Genomic DNA, 8,953 nt, shown 5'->3' on the forward strand with positions numbered 1-8,953 from the left:
AGTTCCTATCCCGCATACACTGACTTTAGTGGGAGCAGCATTCAGCCGAATATTATCATGCAGTTTGGACAAAATAAATCAGTGAGTCACACAGGAGTTCTCCTTAGGCACTTTTAAAAATTGACCACCTCAATGCCTTCTGTCTGGAAGCAAATTGAACTGAAGTGTGATTTCAGCATTTGTGATCAGGCTTCCCACTGGTGCACTTTGATTTCAAGGAGAAGTGCCGAGCATCTACATTACAATGCAACACAGCACAGTTACAAAAGCACAAGAGGTTTGCTAAGGAGTCCCAGAATCTATAGCAAATACACAAAAATGAGATGAATGAAAGTTCTGAACAACATAGTGGAATGAATACTCAACATGGTATTTTTAATCAAATGGCAGAAGGCCATTGTTTATTCTGTGTTCCATAATTGGCAAACACATATTCACATCACTGTAACAACACTGTTATAAACCTAGAGATAATCCTGGCAGATTAAAGATTTCGTCCTATTCTGACTGTACTATCATAGCTATTTGCAGTGTTGTTGTAGGCGTGTTAGTACCAGGATATTAGAGAGACAAGGGGGATGAGGTAATATCTTTTATTGAACCAACTTCTGTTGGTGAGAGAGACAAAAGGATTTCTAGGAAAAGCACTCAGACTGTCAGATTGTTCAGCATAGGCAGTTAACACATATTGTAAAATCTGAAGAAGAGCTCTGTGAAAGCTTAAAAGCTTGTCTCCCCCGCCAATAGAAAGTGGTGCAATAAAAGTTACCTCACCCACCTTGTCTCTCACATATTGTAAGTGAGCATTCAAAGTCAAGTGGCCTTTAACACCTCTGCAGTCATAGGACAAAAAAGGGAGGGAGAGGTTAGTGGGTTACAGATTGCTGTAAAAAGCCATACATTCAGTGTCTTTAGAAAGATCATGATTTTTAGTGTCTAGCAAAGTTAGAAGAAAGAAAAGGAGTACTTGTGGCACCTTAGAGACTAACCAATTTATTTGAGCATAAGCTTTCGTGAGCTACAGCTCACTTCATCGGATGCATACTGTGGAAAATACAGAAGATGTTTTTATACCTTCTTCTGTATTTTCCACAGTATGCATCCGATGAAGTGAGCTGTAGCTCACGAAAGCTTCTGCTCAAATAAATTGGTTAGTCTCTAAGGTGCCACAATACTCCTTTTCTTTTTGCGAATACAGACTAACACGGCTGTTACTCTGAAACCTAGCAAAGTTAGGAATATAAACTCCCAGGCTCATCTTTTAAAGGGGTTGTAAAGGTTTCTTTGAGGACGAGGATTGAGAGGTCAGATATAGAGTGATCATGTTGTGGAAAGTGTTTGCCCACAGAGTTGGGTTTTTGGTTTTGGTTGGGGTTTTTTTGTGTGTCTTTTATAATTTTCTGGTGTGATGTCATTTGAGAGTATATTGATTGTCTGGTTTTACCCACATTGTTATTACTGGGGCATTTAGTGCACAGAATGAGGTATACCACATATTGTGGTAGGCATGTGTAGGACCCATGGATCTTGAAAGGTATCTTGGGGGACGGGGACAGTAGGGTACTGATCATGGTAGCAGTGGCGTTATGTCTGCAGGTTTTGCATCAGTTGTTATGGCAGGCTCTGCTGCTGCTTTGAGTTAGTGAGTGCTGATTAGTGAGAAACTTGCTTCTCCTGACGAGCTTGGTGAGATTGGATGGTATTCTGAGGAAGGTTGTTAATGTTGTGTTGTTTCTGGAGGAAGTCAATTGTGTCCTGGAAGAAGTTGAATCTTTGTGCGATGAGTGGTTTGAGGATTTTTTTTTTTTTGTGAGTCTTGAATGATATTCCTTCAGTAAGAGTGCTATTATCAGATATGATGAGTCATCATGGGTTCCTGTGTTTGTGCATCTTGGGAAGCAATTAGAAGGTCCCTAGGATGGGTTCGTGATGACTATGTTAACAAGGCCAATTGACAACTCTCCAATACCACCTTCTATAAAGAACTCAAAGAAGACCCCACACCACAATTCACCCAGGAATTTAAGAATATCATCAAATCCTTCCAGAAAAAACTCCCAAGATAAATTCTACAACCGCATCCCCCTTCTACTATCAGAGCTATGGTTTGTTGGCCAATAGCCTAATAATTTAACATCCATCAGGTTAGCCATTCATATTCCATACCAAGACATCTGGATGCTCTTCGTAGGGAACTAGCCCGAAAATACCTGCTGGTTAGTGTTCTCTCCTAGAGTACTGTCAATTGCAATTCAAACTGCACTCCACTTTCTGTACTGGATTATTTAATTCATGCCCTGATTTCAGAATTGGGTTATCAGTAGTCAGTGCTTTAGAGCTCAGACCTTCAAAAAAGGGATTGTGGCCGTGTCTGTACTACAAACTTTGGCTGACACAAGCTACAGCAGCGTATAGCCACCAAAGTTGGCGTATCACTTGGGCTTGTGCATACTTGGCTGCCTGCATCAGCACGGTATGTACTCATCATGAGCGCTTGCTGTATGCAGGGACATTCTCCCCCAACAGGCAGATTATCATTGGTGCCAGAATGATGGTTCCTTCCCCACTCTGAACTCTAGGGTACAGATGTGGGGACCCGCATGAAAGACCCCCTAAGCTTATTCTTACCAGCTTAGGTTAAAAACTTCCCCAAGGTACAACCTTTGCCTTGTCCTTGAACAGTATGCTGCCACCACCAAGCGTTTTAAACAAAGAACAGGGAAAGAGACCACTTGGAGACGTCTTCCCCCCAAAAATATCCCCCCAAGCCCTACACACCCCCTTTCCTGAGGAGCTTGAGAATAATATCCTAACCAATTGGTTACAAAATGATCAGAGACCCAAACCCCTGGATCTTGGAACAATGGAAAAATCAGTCAGGTTCTTAAAAGAAGGATTTTATTTAAAAAAGAAAGGTAAAAATCACCTCTGTAAAATCAGGATGGAAAATACTTCACAGGGTATTCAGATTCAAAACACAGAGGATCCCGCTCTGGGCAAAACCTTAACGTTACAGAAAACAGGAATAAACCTCCCTCTTAACACAGGGAAAATTCACATAAAACAAAAAATAAACTAATCTGCCTTGCCTGGCTTACCTATACTGATTGCAATATTGGAGACTTGGATTAGGATGGGTTGGAGAAGATGGATTTCTGTCTGGCGTCTCTCAGTCCCAAGAGAGAACAACCACATAAAGAGCACAAACAAAAGCCTTCCCCTCACAAAGATTTGAAAGTATCTTGTCCCCTTGTTGGTCCTTTGGGTCAGGTGCCAGCCAGGTTAGCTGAGCTCCTTAACCCTTAACAGGTAACAGGATGTTGCCTCCAGCCAGGAGGGATTTTATAGCACTGTATACAGAAAGGTGGTTACCCTTCCCTTTATATTTATGACAATTGGCGATGAGGAAATGCTAAACTCAGTCTACTCCTTCCTCCACTCTCTCATGAAGCTGTGCTTTGGCCATCTGGACAGCACCAAGGAAAGCTTCAGCTCTTGGCTCAGAAGAGGCAAAATGTATTATGCAGTACACAATATGCAGCTAAAACCATTGGGATGTTTTTCTCGCTGAGATCTAATCTAGTGAGTAAGCGATGTTAACAACACTTCACTCTACAAAAGCATATTCCAGAGTCATTCTGTCTGGAGATAGTGTCTACCTTGTGTAATTTAAATGATGTATTTTGGGTTTTTTCCCTGCTCTATCTATTCTGTTGCGCCTGCTGCAAAATATAAATACTGCTGGGCCTGGGGCTTTGCGTCCTGCCCTGAATTGGGTGGGGTCACTTGCTTTACATTTATGAAGATGGCTGGGTGTTTTCCTGATGCTATGAAGTCTGTGGTACTTGGTATGCATTTATAAGTACCGTTTGATTTCGTGGCTGCTGCTATGCATTCTGTAATATTTGTTGTGAACTAATAAAGATATCTGAGAGCAAAAATTCAGTGCACAAAATCAAAGTGCAAAGAAACATGTACATAGAAACAATGTCATGACCTTCTAACATTCCTATTGAAAAGTAAGTAAATATTGATGTCCAGTTGTGTAAACAAAAAGGTAGTCCAATGTAGTCTGTTGTGGCTACACACGCACCAATCTGTGGTTTTCACAGGTCCATGTATGTGAAGCTCTGGTTTTCCTTGTTGCCCCTCTCTCACCCCAGCATGGAGGGTAGGGGAAGGATGCAGTCTGTGATGCTGTAGGTGATATAGAGAGCAGCAAGCATGGAGTTCTCCAAGGACTTCAACAGGTGGGCAGTCTAGGATTTTTGGACCTGTATGTCAGTCAGGGTCTGCAGCATTTGAGTGTGCTGCCTAAGAGGACCCATTACGTCCTGGTGCGTTTCCCCCTCCTGTGCTGCTGGGACTCTCAGGCCTTTCACCTGTCCTTTCTGTTTTTCTCATTGGGTTGTAGGAACTCCTAGAACTTCTCCTCCCTCATCCTCATCAGGAACAAGCATTCTGTGGGTGTGGAGGGGGCCCTCTGCAAGGCCACCATGCCAGAAGCTTCTGTTAAAAACAGACAGACTTATCACTGGATTTATAGTCACAGCGGAAAGGGAAAAGTAAGTTACAAAATTCCTGCCTGTACTCCCTTAAATACTTTAAACAAGAAATGCTTATTGACACTTCAGCTTTGGAGCACCTCGGCACAGCAACACACTCCAGCTCCAACCCTGGTAAACACAGCCTGGTGGGATTGGGTAGGGTTTTCTGTTGCATGAAGCTGTAAAATTCTGGCCCCTAATCCATGGCTACAAATATAGGGCAATAGCAGTGAATACTGGCACTATTGTTCACTGGCAGAGGTGATTTTGGCTGATCTCTCGCTCCTGGGGGGGTCACAAAAGCACAGAGCATCCAGCTGCTACTGGTGTACCAAAGCTGCCTGGGCCCATGTGGCGCTAGCCTATTTTCTGCAGTGGTGCCAGCCAAACTCATCAGAGCGGCACGGGAAAGTGCCCTACCCTAAAAGAGGAGGCTGCCATCCCTCGAAAGCTTCAGGAGAGGATTGCGGAGTATCTCCATGGAAGTTGAATGGAGATGTCTCAAGGGGATAAAAGGCACATCCCGGCGCTCCACATGCCCTCTGCTTCCGTCACCTAAAGCCCAGCAAGGGAATGGAAAGCAAGTGCTGACTCCACCTCTTCCTGAGCTCAGGACATCAAAACGATGCAGACCGTGTAACTGGACTTCCCAGTCACTATGGGTCAATAATTCGTTTTGAATTTGCTTCCTAACGTTTTAGTTTCTCACAATATACCAGTAAAGCAGTGTGGTTGATACCTTTGTCTTGTAAACTTGGAGATTGACCAGGCACCATCTTTAAATGCCCCGGGGGAAGGAGGAAGGAAAAACAAATAAAACATTGTAAGGAAAAATGCATGTACAAAACTAAGCTCCTTTCCTTAACCAAGCTCTTTCATCAGCAGTTTCATCCATGCTTGATGGACTCGCTAGACTCCTGCAGAGTTTCAAACAGCTCCTGGTTTGTAACACAGTTGGAGTCCCCCACTGCATTTCCCCCTTCCTCCTCTTCCTCACTGCTCAGAGCAAGGAGCCTCGGTCTTGGTCTCCTTGTAGATATCTGCACTTGTCTGTGGGGTGTTGGTGGGGTCGCCGCCAAGTGTGGTGTGCAGTTCACTGTAAAAGCGGCAGGTCTGCGGCTCAGCACCAGATTTCTTGTTGCCCTCTCTTGCCGTGTGATATCACTGGCAAAATTCCTTTGCTTTCATGTGGCACTGCTGCTGAGCTCTGTCGGACCCCATTTCCTGCATCCCCTGTGCAATCTGCTCATAGATGTCCTTGTTTCTACAGCTGGTCATAGCTATGCCTGCACTGATTCTTTTTCCCCACAGGCTCAGGAGATCCAGTACTTTCTGTCTGCTCTAGGCAGGAGCATGTTTGGTGCATGGAGCCAGCATAGTTGGCTGGGCAGTTGCACACAACCAGGCTCAACTACTAGGAGTGCTTGCCAAGGTGGGCAATCAGGAAAAGGCATTACAAAAACATGTAGGGGTGGGAGGGGCTTCTATGACCCTAGGCACTGGAGTTTAAAACTGTGAGCAGAGCTGTCACTGTCATGGGACTGCGGCATTGTGGGACAATGGCTGAAGAATTCTTGGGGTCAACATAGGTCATGCAGTGTCTACATTTACACTGTGTAGACCAAAGTAGGTTGACCATGGCTCTACGCTATTCAGGGAGATGGTTTTCCCGTGTTGCTGTAACAGGACTATTATATTGGCTGGAGACAAATTTAAGTTTAGACATATGCAGGCATAGGTCAAAACAAGGCAACTTACATTGACCTAACTTTGTAGTGTAGACCAAGCCTATGACTTTGTAGTGTAGCCCAAGCAGGCCAATCTGCAAGGTTTACACCCAGCAGGAGTCAGCTAGTGCATCCTCTCCCAAACCAATTGCTAAGAATTCCTTAAACCACGAATGAAGGTTGAGGTTGAACAAGTCCGAACCAGTCTTTGACAAATGCATGCCTTTGGGATGGAAGAGCTTGAGATACTCTAACATAATGTTCTTATGGCCCAGAACCTTCCACCCATGCTCAAATGCAAATAGCTTCATTTCCCAGTAGCCACTGGATTTCTGGCATGTGGCTGTACTTGCTAGGGAAGAAGGCTGGAGCATACCAGTACAGCCGTTGAGACACTCCCACTGAATCTTCTCAAGGGATGCTCATTCCGGTTCCTTGCTGGTTTTCACTGACAGGCACACTCATTGTAGCCTGGACGGATGCAATGCAACCTCACATGGTGCACCAGTGACATCTAATATTCCCAGTGCATACATCGGAAGATGTAGAGTGTGAATTCAAATCCTCCATTGAGAACCCTTCTTCCTTTCAGTTGTCTGTTTTTATGTCCAGAAAACAATACTGTGACTACATATCCATACTTGAACTGGAGGGTTTTTCTGGGATGAAAGTTTCTGGAACATTTGAGGCACATACATAAGATATGATGCTTCGGTCAGATGCCGTCTAGGTGAACATCAGCTTTCAGCAGCCTGAAAAGCACTTCCTATTAGCTTGGATATGGAACATGTGCATCATTGAAACGGGCTAATAAGGCTGAGGGAGCTGCCCCTATCCTTGAGTAATGGGTGCTAAATTAATTTTTGGAGGGGGCGTGCATGCAGGAGAGAGAGAGAAACCCCCAGAAAAGTCAATGGTTTGCAAAATACCACTGAAAATTAAGAGCAAGTTAGAAGGCTACCCCCATGTCTATGTGCATGAACAGGAGCCCTTTCATGCTTGGTTGAACTGAAAATAAGTTTCAAGGCATTTGCCAAGCAGGCTAGCTTGGTGACACTATGGAGCCGTTCTGCCATCTTTAGAGTAGCATGATCAGAGTCCATGCTTTCTGGACTCCACTGAAAATCAGTCAAGAGCAGAGCCCCTGTCATGGCCTAACCCTGATTCATGGGCCTGCCCACCTCAAAGGCCTCCAGCAGTGTAACAGTGAACACAGCCCTACAAAGGAGACACTTTGTACTAGAACTGGCCACCTTGGGCAAGGCTTAGTAACCTTAGTAACTCTGTTTTGACTGGGTGCCACCTGTCTTGCATCTGGCCCAACCCTTTATCATTTTCTGTGCCCGAAGGCCCCAGTGAGGGTCAGAATAGCTGCCAGCCTATGATGTGAAGGTAAAAACCAAGTGGTCAGGTGACCACTGTGGGCCAGGCCCTATGTAGCTAGAAAGGCACTGAAAAATTCCACGTATTTCTCTGGCACTGGCCAATTATGAAGTAACTCTGCTTTTGTGCAGAATTGTTAAAACTTCTGAAAGACAACATGAGATGCTTGCCATGTTCCTGGAGTCAAGGACAGCATACATGAACCCAAACCCTATGAACCCTTTTGCACAAAGATGTGTATGGAGTCTTCCACACTGCTTCAGGCTCCGTTCTGCCTCCTGAGCCAGCTGGAGGTAACTGTTCTGTTTGGAAACGGGAGACAGAATCAACAATATTTTAAAACTTGCTAGGCACAAGCCATGCCTGGAAATCTGTAACACAAAGGCCTAGAAAGCATTCCTTACTACAGGCTCATTGGCAGGTATACCACTGAATATGGATCCTTTGTGGTTGTGGGCCTGTTCCTGCAGACCAGGTGCTGGTATAGGCCAGTTTGTGGCTCCATTCATATGTGGCCAAGGGAACCTATAGTCTGTGGATAGTTAGTGCCAGGCTGTGCTCCGTGTGAGCACCCCTTGGTGACAGACCATGGAGTAGAGCAGATTGAAAGATAGTGAAGTTTTTTGGCTAAATTTCACAACGTTTCAGCCAGATGTAAACTGGAAGCCAGGTGGCAAGTCCACGGCTGGAGGGCAAGTTGGAGGTGCTCCAATGTCAGTGAGATGTTCCTTTCCCGTGGAGACCCCACTTTCACCAAGTTCCAGAGGCTTTCCCTTCCTCAGGGGCCTCCTAAGGGGCACAGCTCCCCTTGTAGAAGCAGTGTGGACAGATCATGCCGCTGAAGCATTGGTGTGGCTGCAGCCACAGCATTGTACTGTACTATTTACACAGAAGCCGTTGCACTAGCCACCTCCTGTCACTCAGTTTGAGCTGCAAGGCCTCCTTCTTTCCCCAGGCTCTTCTCCCCCGTTCCCTGGCCCAGCTCCAGAGCCCCCCTCCACTTCATCTGTTGCTGCTCCAGCTGGAGCTGCTTTGTTTAGGGCACTGATGTTCATCTGGTGGGGGCAGGGGGAGTTGCAGTTTCTCCATTCACCCAACCAGCTGCTTTCTGCAAACTGCTGTGACACTAAATGCCCCTGCAACTCCTGGATACATAGGCATCCAGTCAGAGGTGAAAGTAAGCCAGTCCAGTATGGTGTACCAGCAAAAGCTGGTATACAACCAACCGTACCGGCAGGGGGCAGCTTCCCCAGGCCGGCAATTTAAAAGGGCCCTGGGATTTAAAGGCCCTGCCTC

This window comes from Lepidochelys kempii, chromosome 1, assembly GCF_965140265.1.
Source record: "Lepidochelys kempii isolate rLepKem1 chromosome 1, rLepKem1.hap2, whole genome shotgun sequence".
Classification (NCBI taxonomy): domain Eukaryota; kingdom Metazoa; phylum Chordata; order Testudines; family Cheloniidae; genus Lepidochelys; species Lepidochelys kempii.